The sequence below is a fragment of the Rana temporaria genome, chromosome 2 (genome assembly GCF_905171775.1).
Source record: "Rana temporaria chromosome 2, aRanTem1.1, whole genome shotgun sequence".
Lineage (NCBI taxonomy): Eukaryota > Metazoa > Chordata > Amphibia > Anura > Ranidae > Rana > Rana temporaria.
Genome location: NC_053490.1, coordinates 301,700,309 through 301,723,821, shown reverse-complemented (window position 1 = coordinate 301,723,821; position 23,513 = coordinate 301,700,309). Strand labels below are relative to the sequence as shown.

General features: G+C 39.5%; 1 long non-coding RNA gene across 2 annotated transcripts; it reads left to right on the top strand.

Moving 5' to 3' along the window:
* Positions 1 to 16,147: 16,147 nt before the first annotated feature.
* LOC120928608 lies at positions 16,148 to 16,665 on the top strand. 2 transcript variants are annotated; one of them, XR_005747250.1, is made up of 3 exons: positions 16,148 to 16,189; positions 16,279 to 16,437; positions 16,650 to 16,665. It is a non-coding gene; the product is annotated as an uncharacterized LOC120928608 (long non-coding RNA). The 2 variants fall into 2 exon arrangements; XR_005747251.1 differs by having other exon boundaries at positions 16,149 to 16,189; positions 16,320 to 16,437.
* Positions 16,666 to 23,513: the final 6,848 nt, after the last annotated feature.

The window sequence follows — 23,513 nt, the reverse complement described above, 5'->3', positions numbered from 1 at the left end:
GAATTTGGCGCGAACAGCCCGTAACGTTCGTATTTCGACGAACGTTCGAACATACGATGTTCGAGTCGAACATGAGTTCGACTCGGACACAAAGCTCATCCCTAGTGAAGATGTATAACAGGGAGTCCACTATGTGAATAGTGAAAAATATAAACTGCAGATGGTTTTATGGCAGTATACGGCTAGCAACTGAATAGCTTTACAACATCGTACAGCATGATAGGGGAAACCAAAAGTTGAATTTGGTTTAAGACTTTAACCTACATCTATAGATGTAATTAACTCAGAACACAGAGTGTATTGATCAAGTTATAATTCTATGCAATGAACTCCTTTAATCTCTATCTGCACCCTTGCCAATGGCATACCCTGTATATAGAATAAAGTATGACAAAGTTGCAAGAGAACAGTAACAAAATTGAGTGTATTAGGAGTTTGCCTAGCACTAATTCTACATTGTGAATTTAATATTTTCAAACTTTCAAAAGGTAGAGATTAAATGTCCTCTGAAGTACTGCTGCTTTACAAAAGTGCTGAGGTCATTGTATTATTTGATGAATATTCAATATATTTTAGGTCAGCATTTCAAGTGGAAGCTGTGAGTTTTACAAGCATAGAAGACATTTGAATGTTCTCATGAGATTTGTAAAGAACATTAAGTTATTTATATTATGCAAAGTGTATATATACGTAAAATAAAGAGTTTGTAGGATAAATGTACAGTGCTTTGAAATAAAAACAGAGGCAAGTACAACTTGATGTAAGCATTTTTTTAAATGTATCGTTAGATGTTTGATGCAGTTTACTTTGGGATCATTAAAAAGTAAGCAATTCAGTGACTTACAGTTTTGTATACATAAGCATTTGCTAATGAGTCATTTTATCATTTCTTTTGGTCATAGAGTTTTACAGTAGAAATAGAAATGTAGACAGATTTTTTTTTGTTAGGGGGGTACTGTGGCCATTTAGTTCTGTACACATATAGACTTAACATACAGATAATTTTTTTGACAAATAGCAAATGACAGAAAAGCAACAAACAGAACAGGGTTCTGAAAAGAAAGAAAGTATAGCCCAATTGAATCCCCTTAATTTATTACTGTAATGCAATCAAGCTGTATATACAGTAATACATATGCCTATCTTTTTACTTTTTTTTATGAGCTTACAGTTGCAGCAAGGGTTGAAAACTCAGTACTGTCAGCACTACAGAAGTTGGATCACTGATTTCATACATACAAGCAGTGGCTTGACTCTCCTGACATGCCCTAATGAAAACTGCTCTAATCAATATTGTTCTTGCTTTATGAGCTTTGCTGTTGATTGGAGCAGTGTTTAGGAAGGCGTATCTAAGAGCTGGGCTGCTGCTTGTGTGTTTAAGCAGCAGTCCAACTCACCTGGCACTGTCAACATGGGGTTTTTAACTTTTACTGTACCATTTAGCAAAAAAAAATAAAAAATTAGACATATTAAATACTGTATATGCAGCCTGACTTAATCTGTAAGCTCATTGCTGAGTGATACACATTAGAGGGCAGAGGTTCAGGTGATTTTGTAATTTGCATACTAAGTGTGATTTCGTAACCAGATGGATTATTCATTTTCTTTATTGGCTTATCCTGGGATGCACCGTGCCTTTCTTCAATACTTACAGTATCTCACAAAAGTGAGTACACCCCTCACATTTTTGTAAATATTTTATTATATCTTTTCATGTGACAACACTGAAGAAATTACACTTTGCTACAAGAGAGAGAGTGTACAGCTTGTATAACAGTGTAAATTTGCTGTACCCTAAAAATAACTCAACACACAGCCATTACTATCTAAACCGCTGGCAATAAAAGTGAGTACACCCCTAAGTGAAAGTGTTCAAATTTGGGCCAAAGTGTCAATATTTTGTGTGGCCATCATTATTTTCCAGCACTTCCTTAACCCTCTTGGGCATGGAGTTCACCAGAGCTTCCTAGGTTGCCACTGGAGTCCTCTTCCACTCCTCCTTAACGACATCATGGAGCTGGTGGATGTTAGAGACCTTGCGCTCCTCCACCTTCTATTTGAGGATGCCCTATAGATGCTCAATAGGGTTTAGGTCTGGAGACATGCTCGGCCAGTCCATCACCTTTGCCCTCAGCTTCTTTAGCAAGGCAGTGGTCATCTTGGAAGTATGTTTTGGGTTGTTATCATGTTGGAATTCTGCCCTGTGGCTCAGTCTCCGAAGGCAGGGGATCATGCTCTGCTTCAGTATGTTACAGTACATGTCGGCATTCATGGTTCCCTCAATGAACTGTAGCTGCCCAGTGCAGCCCCAGACCATGACACTCCCACTACCATGCTTGACTGTAGGCAAGACACACTTGTCTTTGTACTCCTCACCTGGTTGCCACCGCACACGCTTGACACCATTTGAACCAAAAAAGTTTATCTTGGTCTCATCAGACCACAGGACATGGTTCCAGTAATCCATGTGCTTAGTCTGCTTGTTTTCTGCAAACTGTTTGCAGTTTTTTTTTGTGTGCATCATCCTTAGAAGATGCTTTCTTCTGGGGTGACAGACATGCAAACCAATTTGATGCAGTGTGCGGAGTATAGTCTGAGCACTGACCGGCTGACCCCCCCACCCCTTCAACCTCTGCTGCAATGCTGGCAGCTCTCAACTATAATGCTGAGCATGTGCACTCAACTTCTTTGGTCGGCCATGGCGAGGCCTGTTCTGAGGGGGAACCTGTCCCGTTAAACTGCTGAATGGTCTTGGTCACTGTGCTGCAGCTCAGTTTCAGGGTCTTGGCAATCTTCTTATAGCCTAGGCCATCTTTATGTAGAGCAACAATTTTTTTTTTCAGATCCTCAGAGAGTTCTTTGCCATGAGGTGCCATGTTTAACTTCCAGTGACTAATATGAGAGAGTGAAAGCGATAACACCAAATTTAACACACCTACTCCCCATTCACACCTGATACCTTGTATAACTAATGAGTCACATGACATCGGGGAGGGAAAATGGCAATTGGGCCCAAATTGGAAATTTTCACTTAAGGGTATAATTTCTTCAGTGTTGTTACATGAAAAGATATAATAAAATATTTACGAAAATGTGAGGGGTGTACTCACTTTTGTGAGATACTGTACATCATGAGCAGAAAAGAGACTACTTGGTCAGCCAGCACCTGTAGCTGGATGTGCATAGGCACAGACTCTGCAGCGATGCATGTGGATGCTTTAATTAAATAAATTAAGGTTTGACTGTTTTTTGGAGAATAACAGCTAGGATGGAGGAAACACAATACGTGTTACAGGTAAGAAAAGGTAAAATTGCACATTAAAGAATATCTGTGGCCAAAACCTTTTTTTCTTTTAGTGATGGATAATGTATAAAAGGCTTAGGTAGCATGTCAGGTTTTCATTGGTTAACAATCCATTAAACCTTACTGCACAGACATCCATCAGGAACCCGTGTGAAGGTAGGGTCTATGGCTTTATGGTGGTACTGTGCAAAATTTAACAATGAAGAGTAAACCAGCAGTTTTTGAAGCTGAATTTACTGAAGACCGATATAAGCCACAGTGTAACTTTCTTGCTGACATGGGACTTCAGTAAATCCTGCTTCAGTATCTAATTCTTGCTATGTTGGTTTTCTCTTCATTGCCATGTTTTCTTTGATGTCTGTCTCCCCACTGGAAATATTCATGCTTTCTATTTGTCTTGGTGGACACTGTTACTAAAACAGAAAGAGAGGGAGGAGCTACAGTTTACAGTATTTGTACAGTACACCAGAAGAGACAGTGAAGGTCGAACTTTCATTATTAAATATCCCACCTTTTATGGTAACAAATGTCTAAGAGGGGAATTTCTATCACTTTTTAGGGATATCTTTTCAGTTACTGTGGTACCTTTGGTAAATGAAGTGAAGAGAAATTTCCCTAACTGAATACGCACATACATCTGTTACATACAGTCTAGTCTGTTCCATAGGCAGGGAATGGCATAACCTAAAGTGAAACTAAACTGTATCTGAGCACTACAAATTGAAAATGCTGTTTAACTCATTTTTATTTTTCTGAGCAAACTCACCCACCCATTCATGTCTCCATGCTTTATTTTGTTGAGAAATCACTTTGGATATGGCCTTGTATCCAACCCTTTTGGATCTATGGGCCAGATTCACAAAAGAGATGCTGTCTAAAGTATGGCCGTCGTTCCCGCGTCGAAATTTAAAAATGAACGTCGTTTGCGTAAGCCGTCCGGGAATACGGAATTACGCTACGCGCATCGCCGTCCGAAAAACTGACATCACGGCGCGCAAAGCACAACAGGAATTGCGCAACTGAGTATGCGCAGTAGGTCGGGCGCGGGAGCGCGCCTAATTTAAATGGCACACGCCCATTTGAATTGGCCCGCCTTGCGCTGGAGGCCGACGGCGTATCATCGCAAGTGCTTGGTGAATCAGGCACTTGCGATGAAAAATTGCGGCGGTGTAACGTATCTACGAGACGTTACGCCGCCGCTCACCTACGTGAATCTGGCCCTATTTACTTAATATGTCATTCCCATTAGATCCCATCAATTGTTTTGTTGGGTCTACCTTTTCCTGGCATCCCTAAACACTCTAAAAAGTTACTTACCTATATCCTAATGGCTGCCAGGTGACCAAGTCCCCTTTACTAGTTGTCCACCTGGGCCCCCACAGAACTATATGGAACATGTCATGTCCAAAGTCAGAGACACCCTAGAACCATTTTAGAATGTATGGGCACTTTGGGGGGGGGGGGATTCATGTAAGTTACCATGGCTTGTCTTTTCATTTCCTATGTCCTTCTTGTTTTCTGGTTATGCCATGGTTATGCCATGATCCAAAGAAGGACCGTTTTCACCGTACATGCCTGCCAGAGGGCTTCTGTACGATGGTTGTACTAACCATCGTACAGAAGTCCACGCGTAAACACTACGCGGGGCGTGTCCGCGTCGTTGCCGCGACGATGACGCGGCGATGACGCGGCGACGTGGGCGGGCCTGCCGTTTAAAGGCTTCCACGCATGCGTCAAAGTCATTCGACGCATGCGAGGGACGGCGGGCGCTCGGACATGTACGGTAGGTCTGTACTGACGACCGTACATGTCCGAGCGGGCAGGATTCCAGCGGACGGTTTTAAAACACGTCCAGGAATATTTGCCCGCTGGGAAAAGGCCCGGCGGGCAAATGTTTGCTGGAATTCGGCCCGCTCGCGCCTACACACGACCGAACATGTATGCTGAAACTGGCCCGCGGACCAGTTTCAGCATAAATGTTTGGTCGTGTGTACGGGGCCTAAAAGTTGATTGATAGAGTTTAGTTCTTAAAATGGAAGTACACCCACCTTTTTAACAGTTTAAAAAAAGTGTTATATTTTCAGCATGTGCTGGGAATGTAACTGTCACATTGGTTGTGCTCTCAACCTAAGTATCAAACCATCCCATGGCTGGTGTCATAACTGATCACATATGCAGCTGAAGATTAAACAGAGGCCAAGATGGCAGCTTCCTTGGCTGAAAACGATATTAGGGTTTACTTCCACTTTAGGTAATTGTAGCCATATTAGTGCAATTGTGACAGAGAAAATTGAGTACTGTCTGTTATACTTTTTTTATTTGCACTAACATATAATTTTTTATATAATTTGAAAAAAAATATATGTTAGTGCAAATAAAAAAAAGTATCACGGACAATACGCAATTTTCTCTTCCACTTTAGGAAAGCCAACAGAGAGATTGGGTACCAGCATACTGGCCACAGCAGGTGTGCAGCCCTAGAGCACAATGCATTGGTCTTCAATGGATATTTAAAAGAGACCGATGATTTAACTTAAAATCAATAAAACACTCAAATAAAGTTTTGGCTGGTTCAAAAATCTGGCTTGAGAATAGTAAATATACTACCAGAAGTCAGGGTTGAGGTAAGGTGACAGGGGGAATGCTTTGTTTATGCTAGTCAACTTCTCCACAATCACCCTCAGGCCCAGCTGCTGAATAAAAATGCTTTGAGGCTCATAGATTTTTTTTTTTTCTTCTCCTTTCATCTCTGAATCTTTTATGCCAACATGGGCTCATCTAGCCCACCTCCTTGCATCCATACTTCCAGTTCTACCTTTCAAGGTCAGATGCATTGGCACTTTCATACTGATTTCTGAATACCTGACTTTGAAGCTAATTATACCAAAGCAAGTTAATCAATTTGTTCTATTTTCTTAAATGCAAGTTTGCTTAACTAAATCATAATTTTTATTTTATTTATTTCAGTTAAATTAAGGTGGACTTTGTACATCTTTCAGCTGTTCACTTCTGCATCGCAACTGATTTTTCAGCAACTGCTCTTTCCATGCCTAAATAAATTTAATTTGCTGTAGGTACATTTGCAACATATGTTGCAAAAGGTGTTTAAAACATTCATCTATGAGAGCCACATTTATCTTTTATTCGTCTTTACAGCTGTCTCTGTTTTACAATCTCTGTACTCACATCCCTGTCAGATTCATCTGTAATCAGACTTTAGTTAGCTAGGAGTAAGACAGAGAGCCCATTAAATGCAATTGCTCATTTTCCGAAAACTGTCTAATTTAAGCAATTCTGAGAAAAGCCTGTGATAATATAAATGTCAGATTGAACACTTTGTAAACCTATGTCTTTCATTTATAATAGTAGTACTTGATTTTTTTTATAGGCTTAAATAAAAGAACTCAAATCAACAGACCCAGATTTGTCAAAAGCCTGTAAATTTATGTATCTGGTGTCCCTACTATGGACACACACACTCCTGTTTGGCTGGAAGATAACTAACCTGCCAGTATGTTTTTGTATTGGAGGATAAATCCAGGGCACCAAAACCCATACAAACAGGGAGAAGACAAATAATACAATGGTAATGCAATATGACATGGTAATTACCTTTATTACTTTATACAAGGTGCCTAAGACTGTATAGACACTATGATTGAGGGAGTACTATAAAGAGGCTGTACTATATAATGCTAATAATAAATGTTATCATGCCCCATTAAAAATGTAAGGTCTGCCCCATTAGTTAACCTTACATTACCCCTACTTCTTCAGGCAGAGCCTAGGAGTGGGTGACAGCCTGGGCCGGACTTACCATTGGGCTTGACTGGGCTCAAGCCCATGGGCCCCGCCCAATAGGGGTCCCCGCCTGTTTACTTAAATTTTTTTTCAATAATATGCCAGTCATTTAATTTTTCATTTAAAGTGTGTTGATTGGTCTAGCATTTTTACCTGTTCTAAGGACATTGATAATTTTTGTCAAGACAAACTGTCTTTCTTTTATTATTACCTTTGTGAAGCTATTCTTGTAATATTATGCCCGGTGTCTGTCCTTTTGCTGGATGTGGCATGCTACTTTGGCTCCAATTGCTGGATTTGTCCTTTGAATACATTGCACTCTGACTTGTGTAAGTGTTTTTTTGTGCCCATGCGCAGTATACATTATGTCCTTTGGGACAATGCTATGTTTACTATTGATAAGTACGCATCATCATTATGCGGCGTGATCGCAACAACGTGTCAGTTGGTTCCAGGTGTGAAGGGGTGAAATGAATGCTTGTAGACGCTATAACTTTTGCGCAAACCAATCAATATACGCTTATTGCGATTTTTTGTGTGTATGTAGAAGAATACATATCAGCCTAAACTGAGGAAAAAAAATAAATAAAAAAATATATATATTTGGATATTTATTATAGCAAAAAGTAAAAAGTATTGGGCCAGATTCACGTAGACCGGCGCATCTTTGTGCTGGCGTAGCGCATCTCATATGCGCTACGCCAACGCAACTGTGAGAGGCAAGAACAGTATTCACAAAGCACAAGCCCTCTATGTTGCGCTAGCGTAACGTAAATTGGCCGGCGTAAGCCCGCCTAATTCAAAGTAGGGAGGTAATGGGCGTGATCTATTAAAATGAAGCGTGACCCCATGTAAATGAAGGGCAGATCGAACAGCACATGCGCGCGCATTCTCAGAATCATGTCGCATTTACGCCATAAGATACGACGGCTCAATGCCTACAACGTGAACGTAACCTATGCCCAGCCCCATTCACGTACGACTTACGTAAACGACGTAAAATGCGACGGCTTTTTTCCGACGTTTCCGACGTCCATACCTTAACAGAACCCTGCTTTATGAGGCTTAACGTTACGCCGGACGTACGCCTTACGTAAACGGCGTAGATTACAGTGACGGGCGTAAGTACGTTCATGAATCGGCGTATCTCGCTCATTTACACATTCGACGCATAAATCAATGGAAGCGCCCCTTGCGGCCAGCGTAAATATGCGCACAAGACAGGACGGCGTAGGAAACTTATGTTGGTCGTAAGCCAAAATTCAGGCGTATCTTGTTTGCTGAACCAGGCGCATAGATACAACGGCGCATCAGTACACTTACGCGGCGTATCTGTAGATACGTCGGCGTAAGTGTTACGTGAATCCAGCCCATTGTGTTTTTTTTTCAAACTACAGAGGTGATCAAATACTGCCAAAAGAAAGCTCTATTTGTGGGGGAAAATGATAAAAATGTTATTTGGTTACAGTGTTGCATGACCGTGCAATTGTCATTCAAAGTGAGACAGCGCTGAAAGCTAAAAAATGGCTTGGGCAGGAATGGGTGGAAAATGCCCTGTATTAAGGTGGTTAACGTGCCCATTGCGACTGAAGGGTATGGGACTGACTTATAATATATTCAATTATTATATGTAATTGTTGATTGTATATAAAATGATTCATTGCTAGGTCTTTCATAGATTGGTCTGCAGTAAATGGTGTCAAAACAGGGTTCAAGCAGGTGGCTGTGGAGATATGTCAGTGACTCTGAGGCTGGAGGGCCCCTGGGAGTGGTGGTTTCAAGGTAGTAGTGCTCTACATAACACAAATCTATATTATTTTTTATTATTATTATTTTATATTTAGGTATAAAATCCTAAAAAGAGAGATCATGAAATAATTAACACTGCATACATACTACAGTATATGATTATTTTACTGTTTTTAGTCTGAGAAACTAAATGATCAATATGTGTATATATATATATATATATATATATATATATATATATATATATATATATATATATATATATATATATATATATATATATATATAAAATTATAGTATAAATTAAAGCAGATATAAAAGACACAGATTAATGAAGCTCTGTATTTATTAATACATCATTAAAGTGAATTTTCCTTAATGCAAGCAGTGTAAGTACCTACATTTTACCTGGTATCAGCCTCCTGCAGTTCCTGTACAGCAGGGATCAGATGTGAGGGAAAGAGACATAGCTAGGAGCCAATCAGTTAATGTGAGGACAGCATGCTGATAGGTGGAAAGAACAAAGAGACAGAGAGATGAGTTTATCACTGTGCTGCTTCTATTTTAAGTTATAGCGGGTTAATTGAAGCTGGCCATCAGACTAAGGAAATCAATTGGCAGAAAAAAATACTGCAGGGGCAATCTTTGTATTACATGCAAATATATAGCAGCAGGTGTTAGTATTTTATCTTTTAATAGGATATTATTATTATGTTTTGGCCTGTAAGACTGTAAGACCGTGCACCGTATACATTGGTAATTCATGTACAGTACAGCATAGATTATTCTGCTTAAAGCATATTAGTTTTTTTCCCTAAATTTGTATTTTATTTTTCTTCTGGCGAAGAACAGAGCACATACATTTACTGCTGTGCAATTACTATCATTGCAGTGAATTTAGAAAGGGCATCATTGATCTTCTGTGTACAGTACATTCACATTAACTGATTTCTGCAAGTGCAAATAACAGCAAGAAAATGGCCTACATTTAGGAATGTTTTTTTCTAATTTAGGTTATATACTGTAGATATTTAACACAACTCAGTCTATTTATTTAGTCTCTGCTTGATAACAAACACAACTTACTGTTTTACAGACATTTTTACCACATTTTAGGCATATTTTAAGCTGACCAATTAAATTAACTCTTCATTATAGCACAGTTTTCAGTTTCAAATTTTTGTGGCTTCAAAAGTGACATTTCCACAAATGGCAGAGCAGTTAAATAACATTTTTTGGATATATTAATTACTTTACAAATGTTAGAGACCATGAAGAGTCTACCTAAAAGTCACCTGTTTCAGTTATGGACCTATGACTTTCATTAACCACTTGAAGACGCGACTGTTTCATCCATTTCCAGTCAATGCCATTTTTCAGTTTTAATGTCCACTGTGAATAACAATTACTCAGTCATGCAACACTGTGCCCAAATGAATTTTATAAAAAAAAAATTTACAAATAAAGCTTCCTTTAGTGGTATTGAATTACTACTATTAGTTCTTACTATTTACTATATAAAGGAAAAAAAGACAGAATTTAGTTTTTTCATGGTTTCTCTTATAAAACCTTACAATTTTTTATTTATATTTTCATAAATTTAGGACAAAATGTATTCTTCTACATTTCTTAAGTGAAACCCCCCCCCCCCCCCCACAAATAATTATATATTATTTATTCTGAGAGAGTCTACAAACTATTGTATGTACAGAATATTTAAAAATTGATCAACCATGATATACTGACTACAATTTCTTATTTCTTGATGCCCTAAAAACAAGGGGGTAGATCCACGTACAACGGCGCATTATTGCGCCGGGCGTAGCGTATCTAAGATACACTACGCCGCTGTAACTTACTTTTTTTTGTTTCGAATCCTCAACGAAGTTATGGCGGCGTAGTGTATCTTTTGTGGCGTAAGGGCGCGGAATTCAAATGTAAACGTAAAAAAATGAGCCGGGCCGATGTACGTTCGTGGATCGCCGTAACTAGCTAATTTGCATACTCGACGCGAACGCCACCTAGCGGCCGCTGAAACATTGCAGCTTAAATCCAACGGCGTACTAAGACGTACGCCTGTCGGATCGACCTGAGATGCCGTCGTATCTTGTTTTGTAGATAAAATTGCGCCGGCGTATCAATAGATACACCGGCGTAATCCTTTTGTGGATCTGCCCCAAGACCTCTAAAATGACCTAATTTTCAAAAGTAGACAGTACAATGTAATTAGAAAGAGGCTTGGTTAGTTTTTTGAAGTTGCAATTTTTGTCACAATGTTTAAAAAATAAAGAATTTAAATAAATAAAAATATTTATTTTTTCCCACATGGTTGTCATTATAACAAGTTATTACTCACACAACATAGGCACACTTATGCCGCGTACACACAATTGGAATTTCCGACAACAAATGTTCGATGGGAGCTTGTTTTCGGAAATTCCGACCGTGTGTAGGCTCCATCGGACATTTCTGACAACAAAAATCCGTTCTCGTAAATTCCGAGCGTAGAGTGTAGAGAATTCCAATGCACACAATTCCACCATGCTCTGAATCAAGTACGAGACGAAAGCGCTCGGTCTGGTAAAACTAGCATTCGTAATAGAGATAGCACATTCGTCACGCTACAAATTTTTAAATCTTTTAATGCAAAGCATTATTTTCTTCTTTATAATGCTAGCATAATGAAGTTGTTTTGCTGCTGATATTCACAGAGTTCTGACAAACTGATTTCTTTATTATTTCTCGTGATCTCCTGAATAATCTTAATTTTTTTAAGCCAGATCTCCATAATAATATTTAGAATTTATTTTTATAGTGATTTTTTTCTTTCTTTTTTAATCAAGATCTCCTGTTTTTTTCGTTTTTTTTAGAGCTCCATGGTTTATTTTTGTTTTGTGTGTCAAGTTACCACAACACCATTATTATCTTGAGAAGAGGGGGGAAAAAAGGGGGTAACCAAAAGGACCCCGGGGCTTTTGAACGGTGCAAATAGATAATCAGACAAAATTTGATTATAAAATTAGAAAATATAATTTATTACACAAATAATTAGTATGCCATAAATACGATAAATTTGAAATACATCTCGATTAAATACGTGATATCAAGACGAAGCATTGTTTAAGTCAGCTCTACATGTTTCACTCCGACGAGTTTCTTCAGGAGCTTTCAGACATACAATGCTAAATATCAGAAGAAAAAACAACAAGACATATAATTAAATGACTGTTGAAAACAATCATTTATATATCAATACATTTTGGTAAATAATGTCAAAAAAGGGAAAAGAAAAATATTGATCATGAATACATCAGTTATTGTAGATAATGCATGCTCAAGGATCTCAACTACATATAAACAGGGGCCAAAAGTAAAAACAATAATATTTACTTACCAAAGAGGTAAAACAGCAAAAGACAGCAGACCATACAGGAAGGAACCAGAGTCCTCAGGGAAAAACAGAATAGTTCAGGAGAACCACAGCAGGATTTTCAAGACTTTATCTTATCCAATAATATTTTTCTTTTTGATGGCTCCCACTACCTCCAAGTACAAGGCGTAGCTATGGGGACTAAGTGCGCCCCTTCCTACGCGAACTTGTACTTGGGGGGGTGGGAGCAAAATTTGCTACGCACGGATGATGTGCATTCATTTTTTGAGCACATCCCCCTGTGGCGTCGTTTTATAGACGATGTTTTTTTCATTTGGACGGGCCCCAAGGTTGATCTTTTATCCTTCTTGAAAAGTTTGGAGAGCAATGAATATAATCTTAAGTTTACCTCTGAGATGAGCCAACTGTCTATAACGTTTTTAGACATTCAGATTTCAATAGACAATGTAGGAATGATTGAGACATCCTTATTCCGTAAACCATCAGCAGGCAATGCACTTTTGCATGCCTCTAGCTCACATCCGAGATCTCTTATCTCTAATATTCCTTATGGACAATATTTGCGACTACGTCGCAATTGTAGTACTGAATCTAACTTTGAGCATGAGGCAAAGTTATTGCAAACCAGATTCCAAGAGAGAGGATATAGCAAAAAGGGCCTCAAAAAGGCATACCTCAGGGCAAAGCAAAACAAAAGAAGTTCCTTGCTCCATGACCAAAAAACTTCCAAACCCGATCCGGGCATACGATTGATCACACGCTTTTCTGGCCACCACCAGAAGGTGCGTTCCATCCTTCAGAAATATTGGTGTCTTTTACTCAGCGATGAAGCTGTGTCTAGACATTTACAGGACTATCCACAGATTACCTTTAGAAAATCTAGATCGCTGCGGGACCGGCTGGTCCGCAGCCATTTTTCCTTAGGTAACACACGCCTGTGTGGACCCAGGGGCTCTAGACCATGCCACAAATGCCCATTTTGTTGCTACATTCACGCTTCCACCACCGTGAATCTTCCAAATGGACAAATATTGAAACCCACTTTCTCCGTAACATGCCAATCTATTGGCATAGTATATTTGATGCAATGCGAATGTGGGGCTTTTTACGTGGGAAAAACCAAGCGTCCATTTTTTCATAGGATCAGGGACCATGTTACCTTGATTGCTAAGAAAAAGATGGAAACCCCGATAAGCCGCCACTCAGGCATTCACCACCAATTCAACAGTCATAAAATGAAATTCTCTGCCTTGGAATACATCACCCCTGGTGAGAGAGGGGGCGACTATGATAAAATACTGCTCCAAAGGGAGGTAAAGTGGATTTACTCTTTGTCCGCTTTGATTGCTCCAGGGTTAAATGAAGCTTTGAGCTTCAAGCCTTTCTTATAGGGCTGTCTTTCATTTTCACTTCTATTATATCATTATTGTTAAAATTCACAATTCATATATCACATATACAGGCATACCCCGGTTTTAAGTACACAATTGGGTTTATTTACTAAAGCTGAAAAGCAAAAAATCAGGCTCACTTCTGCATAAAAACCAATGAGCTTCCAGGTTTTATTACCAGTCTTAAGTGAACAAGCTGGGGATAGAAGCTCATTGGTTTCTATGCAGAAGTGAGCCTGATTTTGCACTTTCCAGCTTTAGTAAATAAACCCAATTGTGTACTTAAAACCGGGGTATGCCTATATATATATATGTTTCTGATTTCATAGCAATATTTATCAACATCATTGTATATTGATACTCATATGTATCTTCTATAGTGAGGTGAGGGGCGCTATATCAAAATAGTGGATGCGTGTCACAATGTGCGTTTGAGTAGTACACAGTGTAACTGTGTACCCAAATCTATGTGAAAAACCAAACAGATTATAGTCTAAACTCTATAAGTACAATAGTGCCAAATGCTGTGGAAAATAAATAAAATATATAAAAAAAAAAAATTTAAAAGAATGTCCAGCAAATAAATAGTTAAGTGCAAAATGGATCCAGTGTTGTATCAAGTCCAGGTGCAAAATGCAAATAATCCAATCCCAAATCGCAGGGAAAAGTGCAAATGCTAAAGTGCTTGTGAATCTTCAAAATAGCCAAAGTGCGAGATAGAAGTGATCCGCCTTCACCTATAGGTCACCAGAATAATAATGGATGGCTCCTTACCACACGGTGTTGACCAGATTACTTAAAATATGGTCGATCAGGCTTGTTTTAAATGAGGATCAGCAGGGTCTCATTGGATTCCAATGTCAGCGATTGCAGCAAATGGTGTACCAAGAAAGGAGAAGAGATACCACCATAGTGTAAAACCATTTAATATACAAAAGTTAAAATTACAATGCCAAATGGCCTCTTACTGTTGCTGGTGCCCGTTCCCGGCACTGTGGCTGTAGGTGGTGGGGATAGTAAGACAAGATAAGAGATGGCCGCGTCCTGGTCCACTAGCGTGCGTTCCACCGCTAGTTGTCCATCAACCAGTGAGACCGGAAGTGCGTGGCTATGCGTGTGCGCTCGGATACCGCCTCGACGTCACGTTTCAGTTAAACCGTCTTCAGGAAGCGTATCAATATGTCTATCATATGTATCTTCTATAAAATTTCATTTTCTTTTTATATTTATTTTTATTTATTTCTCATCTACTTATTAATTACAATTAATTTATTTTTCTTCATTTTATTTTTATTTTTATTTTTATTTTATTTTATTTTATTTTATTTTCATTTTATTTATTTTGTTTTTTGTTTTCTGTTTTTCTTCTTCTTTTTCCTTTTATTGAAATCCAAAAATCACTTAGGATATTTCCAGATGTAATAATCACTGTATGTTTATCATACTGTAACTTCTTATGCAATTATGTATGGATTGTCTCTCCAAATAAAACTTTGTGTTTAATGATTGTTGGATCTGCTTGCTCATGGATCTCATAAAACAGAGTGCTATTTACAAATATTAATTAAGAACACTATATGTCAAAACAACTTGCTTTTTCTACTTTCAAGTAGTAACAATATATCATACTGTTTTATTATTTATATTTATTTTTATTCTCATTGTATTACTTCTATTCATAATGACGGCACACCAAGGAATGTTTTTCCCTCATGCCTCTGGGCGCAGGATGGATTCAGGAGAGCCATACGGACACGTAGGGAGCTGCAGGGGTTAAGAGGGTTTATCACTCCCCTTTCATTATTGTTTCCCCTCAGATCCCTTTCTTTTAGACCAATTACGCCAGCACATCCATTCCCAGCTTGAGTTTTGTGTGTTTTTTCAGCGCTTCCGCGCTGTCTATTCCATTTGCCTTCCAGCTATCTTGTACTGGAAACCTTTCCAGCCTCCAAAATGGCGCAGATCGTTTTTGGACCGCCCACAGAGACCTTTTCCTTGGTCTCATGTGTGCTGTCATTACTTTTGGCTACATTGGGATCAGCTGAGCTTGTCAGCTGGGTGGATTGTTTTCCTTCTGCTGACGCCCAGGTCACGTGTCTGCACCGCGGCGTTTTGATTGGTCAATCATCGCCGTGGTGGCAGATTTAAAGCCCAAGCGCTGTGTTAGGCGCTCCAGCTGAGACCAGACCTAATTAATGCAAGGAAAGGCTGCTGTATGCACAGCTATCTAGGTGGCTCTGCCTTTTCATCTTTGGACTTTGTCCTAATCAGGTATTTACCTTACCAGCTTTTTGGCTTTGTGCTTACACACTGTGAGCATTAGGGATTTGTTTGTTCTGTGCATTTTTTGGCACTGAACTATCCCTATTTACTTATAATATACTTTTTTATTTCTTCCCTTTTTTCTTAACAGAGCGGATGCCGCTTTTTGATCAGGTTATTTGAGGGGCTGTGAGAGTGTCTTCCTTCCCCTTTATCCTCTTTCAATCCATATCTATGGCAAACATTAGACTGTCTCTACTGACAATAGGCATTTTTGCTTATTATTGACAGGTATATATATTATATATATTGTCCATTATAACAAGTTTTTGGAGTATATATTCTCTTTACCCATTGTTGCACAATACAACTGAGAGTAGTTTGCATATGTGTTTCCACATGTGCTTTCCTGATTTTTCAGATTAATTCTATCAATGGCTTAAAATCCTGCTGTGGTTCTCCTGAACTATTCTGTTTTTCCCTGAGGACTCTGGTTCCTTCCTGTATGGTCTGCTGTCTTTTGCTGTTTTACCTCTTTGGTAAGTAAATATTATTGTTTTTACTTTTGGCCCCTGTTTATATGTAGTTGAGATCCTTGAGCATGCATTATCTACAATAACTGATGTATTCATGATCAATATTTTTCTTTTCCCTTTTTTGACATTATTTACAAAAATGTATTGATATATAAATGATTGTTTTCAACAGTCATTTAATTATATGTCTTGTTGTTTTTTCTTCTGATATTTAGCATTGTATGTCTGAAAGCTCCTGAAGAAACTCGTCGGAGTGAAACATGTAGAGCTGACTTAAACAATGCTTCGTCTTGATATCACGTATTTAATCGAGATGTATTTCAAATTTATCGTATTTATGGCATACTAATTATTTGTGTAATAAATTATATTTTCTAATTTTATAATCAAATTTTGTCTGATTATCTATTTGCACCGTTCAAAAGCCCCGGGGTCCTTTTGGTTACCCCCTTTTTTCCCCCCTCTTCTCATTTTTTCTTATCATTGGGGTGAGGTGCCTGTGACTACTGATACTTGTCCACAAAACGTATTCTACCATTATTATCTTGTATTTTTTAACCTCAAGGAGGTTGGTTGATGTTGGTGTCCCTTTTTAATTTGACATTGTATTTTTGAAATGTACCTTGCCTACTAACAAACAAACTGTCCTTTTTGAGGTAAAACACATACAAAAATTGACATTTATTAGGGGTCATAACAAAATAAAGAGGAAGGCAACGCTGGATAAATTGGATAAACTGGTGAAATTGGTGAAGCCTTTGTACCCCAGGGCACACATCAACTATTTGACAGGGAAAATTGGTAGCCTGAGGAGTCTATATAATAGGGAGCACAATCTGATACAGGACCCCAAGAGATCGGGAACAGCAGCAGATGACATATATGTCCCCACCAGGCTGTGGTCATACCACAGCCTGTGTCTTTTGTCAGACCAGACTGAACCCAGGCCATCACTTTCTTGTCTTCCTTCCACGCTTCCTTCCAGGCTTGATTCCAGGCTGTGGCTCTGGTGTTGGAGTTGTGGGAGGAGGTGGAGGAGGATGGTCGAACTCACAAACATGGCTTTTGCTTGTGAGTTCGCCCCTCAACACCTTATTTAGGGCCAGATAGATCACTTCCTCACAGAAGAGGCGTTGGCCCTTTTCCATTTCCTGCATTTTTCAGGCTGCCCTGCAGGCATAGGCCTCTTGAAGATTGGGGGGTTCTGAGGGCTGCCAAATCAACCCAAGTGCTGCCTCCTCCATGTTCCTCCCCTTCCTGGGCCTTTGGTTGGAAGGCAGAGGGGAGGGACCTGGGATTCGGTCAGGCTACTGCGCCCGTCCACCTCCTGGTTACCACTTACCCCTGCCACCTCCTGGCTGCCACTTTCCACATTCTCCTCCTGGCTGCCACATTCCACAGCCTCCTCCTGGCTGAGGCTTTCCTGTGTATGAAAGAGGGACATAGTTTCAGTTTTTGGTTCATCAATCACACACAATTTTCAGCTCATAAATGTTGCAAATTGAATGTTAATAAATAGAAAAGACTATCATTCTGACCCCAGCATTTTTCATTCTTGTCCCAATCATTTTTGCCCACTATTGTCTATTGATATGTAAAACACTTTGTTAAATCATAAATTAGTGATCAATAATAACATCTAGTTAACATCATTAATTTTAGGACAAGAAATATGTTGAACAATGCTATACCTGGCTCAAGCTGGGCTCCTCCACTTCTTCCTGGGTGGAAGGCCCAGGTTGGATGTTGGAAGCCTCAGCTGGGGTGGAAGGAAGCATTGAAGGAAGAGTGGGGAGTGATGGCCTGATTTCACTCTGGTCTGACAGAAACCGCAGTCTGTCATAGTACCACAGCCTGGGTACATAAATATCATCTGCTGCAGCTTCTGAGCTCTGGGAATCCTGGAACTTCTTGTGCTCCCTAGTATAAGTGCTCCTTATGTCACAAATGTTTGCCTTCAAATAGGGGATGGTTGCCGTGGGGATCTGCAGCTTCACCAATTTCAGCAATTGATCCAGCGCTGCCTTCCTCTTTCTTTTATTAGTATAAAAGGGGTGTTTTATCTTCCACAGGCAGGGCAGCTCCCTGTACTTATCAATGAATAGGGGTAGAAAGTCATGATCATTGAAACGATCCATTTTCTCTGCAATACACAACACAAAACAAGCCCTAATGTAAGGCTAAACTCTTCTAATCTTGTCCCAATATAGGCCTCAATCTATAAGCAGTATAGGCCACTGATGCCCCAAGTTAAAATGGTACCTTCGTTATCACGATCGGCGCTTCCACTACTCCTTCCTGCACTCACAGATCATACTACGACGCACGCGTTTTACGCTTTATATACATTGCGCATGCATGAAACTCTGCCTGCCCCTGACTTTCTTTCTAGTATATTCCCTGCCTCTTCTCTTTTGGTGCAGTGGGAGAGCACATGGTGGAGACACAGTAGGTGCGTGATGAATAGCAGTAACGAGGAGTAAAGCCCGGAGCCAGAAACGTCCCAATACAGGACGAGATATAAAACCTCAAATATGTCCTTTGTAGAAATGGTGGAGATGGAGGACATCTTGAAGAGGGCCGACTATGATGGGAAGTATGGACCATACCCAAACCCAAATGTGAGAAAGGCCAAGATCATGACTAATGTTGTGAGAAGTCTGCACAGGAATTTTGGGGTATGACGATCCAAGGAGCAATTGAGGAAATGCTGGTCAGACCTGAAATTGCGGGAGCATGATCAGTACAGAAGGATCAGGAAACTGCTTCTAAAAAGTAAGTATTTGTCCTGTATTCCTATTATTATTATTACTTGCATGTTCCTCCATGTGCTTTTCTGTCGTAATAAACATCGTTCGTTCGCCCACTAAGACAATGTTTTTGGCAGATACAGGTTAACTACATTTGGTCATGCCTATTTGTATTAAAAGAAGTTTAGTACATTGTTGTCTAGATGTGTTACTAGAATGAAATACAAACTTGATTCAATGTAAGGATAGAACACTCAGCAGCTGTTTACACTTCTGGACTCAGGAGCACTAGTGTGGAACACTAGAACAACCTTTTTAGGGTGTCCCACACAGGTGCTCCATACTTGGGGTGTCTCCATGTGTGAAACTTGTCCAAAAAGGGTAAGTATTCCAGCTTTGGTAAGGAAAAAAATCATGTCTTCAGCTTGGAACTCTGCCAAAACAGACAATTGTACCACACTTCCAAGCAATGTTTCATATTCCTATTTCTGGCCTCGAATATCTGTGTGCTAAGTATACCTTTTGTTTAATTCACATAGGGGAGAAAACACTCGGGACATCTGAGGACACCAGGAATCCCACACCTCATAAAGAAGGGGAACTCAGCACACCACAATCTGAGGATGTGGAGGAAGGAGAGGTTTATAAAGTGGGTGAAATAGTGACTACAACAGGTCAGTGTCTGAGACCACAGCTTTAGGTCATATATGTATGCCTGCATATTTATAATAAATGGTGTTTTTTTGTTTTTTTAGATGATGTGGATGTTGTGGAAGAAGAAACTAATTTCACCAGTGCAAGTGCACACATCCTCATCAGGGAGATAATGGTGTGCAATCATGATCTAGAGCGGAAAAAGGAAAGGATCAATGTTGTTAAAAAAAAAATAACATCATTGATGTTTTAGGCAGAATCTAAAACACACACAAATTGTACCGTTTTGCTGTGGAATTTTTTATTTTAAATTTAGCTTTAAAGTATTTTAAAAGCCAAATTTTGGAGATGCACACAGTGTGTGAATATGTGCTATCTGCCCTCACGGGATATCAATGTACGCGTTTTGTGGGTGCAACCCCTTCCTCGCAACTCAAGTAGGTGAGAGGAAGGGGTTGCACCTCCGAAAAAAAACGTCCATTGATCCCCCATGATGGGAGATAGTACAGGTTGACATTAGGTATGGGATCAGGAAGGAAATACACATTTTGACTCCCAATTTGTGTGCATCTTCAAAATTTGGCTTTTACAGGGGTGATATTACCCCATCTGATGAAGGCAAAATCAACACAGTTTTGATATTGCCTTCACTTTTTCAAAGTTGAACTTTGTAAGTTCCTGAGTTGTGTATGTTATGGTTTGAAACATGCCTATTTAACAAAAAAAAATAAAAAAATTCTAATGTCAAACATAAAAGCAAAGATGTTGGTTTGTTCAAAAACCCTTTTCTAACGCACATGTGGATATGCACAAAGTAAAATGTTTTCTCCTCAACAATGTGTGGCTTCTTCTTTCAATGCTCAATACCAGTTTTTGGAGTAAGTTGGTGTTTACAGTGACAATGGGGGTTATTTACTGAAGGCAAATCCACTTGGCACTACAAGTGCACTTGTAGTGCCAAGTGGATTTACCTTTAGTAAATAACGCCCCACAGTGCTCTAAAATTTGCCACAATCAGGCATATGCTGGCATATCAATGGCCTCCCTACCCGCAAAGTATTCCATATATTTTTGATGGACTTCACAGGCGCTTTGGGTTGGGCAAGCCAGGACGGCCAGCTTCAAGTGCCATCAGGGTTGTTTGTTCAGAAAATTCGGCCTCAGGCACAACTGAGGCCACATCGTTTGTTGAATTTTTCCTTAAGAAATTATGGAGTATGCAACATGCAAGGACAATATGATTCCGCCATGTTGATTGCAGTAAGGAATAGGCAGAACTGGCTGGTGGCTTCTGATGGCTACTTCCAGTAGGATAATGCATCATATAACTCAAGCTCAAATCTTCTCAAGCTGATTTCTTGAACATGAGAATTAGTTCACTGGCCTCCACAGTCACCAGAGCTCAATCCAATAGAACACCTTTGGGATGTGGTGGAACGAGAGACTCACATCATGGATGTGCAGCTGACAAATCTGCAGCAACTGTGTATCTCTGAGGAATGTTTGCAACACAAAGTTGAATCTATGCCATGAAAAATGAAGGCAAACTAGGGTCCCACCTGGTACTAGCAAAGTGTACCTAATAAAGTGGACGGTAAATATATATATATATATATATATATATATATATACATAAGCATATGGTATCTTAATATTTCAACCACTTCACCCCCAGAAGAATTTACCCACTTCCTGACCAGGCCATTTTTTGCGTTGTTTTAACTGACAATTACACGGTCGTGCGACGCTGTTCCCAAACAAAATTTATGTCCTTTTTTCCCACATATAGAGCTTCTATTTTGGTGGTATTTGATCACCTCTGCGGTTTCAATTTTTTGCGCTATAAACAAAAAAAGAGAGGCAATTTTGAAAAAAACATTTTGTTTTACTTTCTGCTACAAAACAATTCCAGAAAGAAATTTAAAAAACACATTTATTCATCAGTTTAGGCCTATATGTATTCTGCTACATATTTTTAGTTAAAAAAAACGCAATAAGCATATATTGATTGGTTTGAGCAAAAGTAATCACGTCTACAATAAAGGGGATAGATTTATGGCATTTTAATTTTTTTACTAGTAATGGTGGTGATCAGTGATTTTTAGCGGGACTGCGACATTGCGGCGGACAGGATGGACACTTAACTGATGTTGTACTAATGACACTGGTAGGGAAGGGGTTCTCTTACTGTGGTTCTAACTGTATGGGGGACTGTGTGACCGGGGAAACACACAGATCTGTCTTCCTGCATAGCAGAAAGACATGATCTGTGTGATACATCTTCCGCTTACCCAAATATTTGCAGACGATGGTGCGCACCATGTCTTTGCTAATGCCTAATTTCTCCACCATCAATCATAGAGTCAGTTGTCAATCTTGCACTAGCATTTGTCGCACTTGCTCGATCATGGTGTCTGGGGTTTTGCTTGCCGACGACCGATCCGAAACGTGGTTCATCCTCAGTCGTTTTCTTCCCATAGCGAAAACGTTTGAACTAGTCATAAGCACATTTTTTGCTTACGGCGTACACTTGCACCAACATTTAATGCGTCTCTGTCGCCAGTTTCCCCAATTTGCAGCATAGCTTGATGTTTACCTGTTGCTTCTTTGCACTGTGACCTTACCTCTCACACTAACTTCCTTGGACTGCCTGCAATGTGATTAGCCTGACAATCACGTGTACTCCACACTAGGTGGTGCTTCTCAATGTGTTTCTAAATAGCCATGTGCATGCGCGTGCACATGGCCCATCTTGCTGTTGAGATATCAGACCATTTACTGAACTTTTTAGACACAGCTCATATATTTAAGCCAATTCCCCTTCATTAAAACTTTCCCACTACTGCCCAACTTTATACTGCTGTATCCTCTGCGTTCACTTAATTATTGTAGTGAAAAACTTGCCTGATTTCTGTGTCTCAAATAGTTTTTAGATAAATAAGATCTAATTTTAAAGTAAAACAAAAATACAAATTCAATTCTGGAGTATCGAGTATGAGGGGCAGAAAAGAAGGTGTAATCCTTAACACCTGGATTTAGGATACGCCAGGAGTCATGAAGTGAGAGTTCCTATAATTGAATTTTGATTTGGCGTAATGTTCTATATGGTTGGGAAGATGTGCCTGAGGATGTATCTTTGAGGGGGTTAAGGGCTACATTGAGATCTCCTCCTAGGATCAGGATTCCGGATTGGAAAGAGGTGTCGTTGTTATGTTACGAAAGAAACTGACTTGGGCTGTGTTGGGGCTGTAGATATTGGCTATCGTGATCGGCCTACCCCAGAGTGTGCCTTTAATAAAAATGTATCGTCCTTCTTCGTCTATTAATGAGTCAGAGATAGCTATAGGGAGGTGTTTAGAAAGGAGAATAGAAACCCCTTTTGTTTTGTCTAAGTTATTAGTCGCATGGTAGGCATTAGGGAAGTCTTTGTTTGTTATTTTGGGTATGTTTTCTGACTTAAAATTTGTCTCTTGAAGGAGAATTACGTCTGTTTTTAATTTGCACATATATAGCAGGAGTTGAGACCGTTTCTGGGGGAGATTAAGGTCTTTAGCATAGAGAGAGACTATTTTGAGGTTTGCAGATTTGAAAGTTGTTTCTGCGGGAGACATTGGGGCAGATCCACATACATCTGCGCTGGGCGCAGCGTATCTAAGATACGCTACGCCGCCGTAA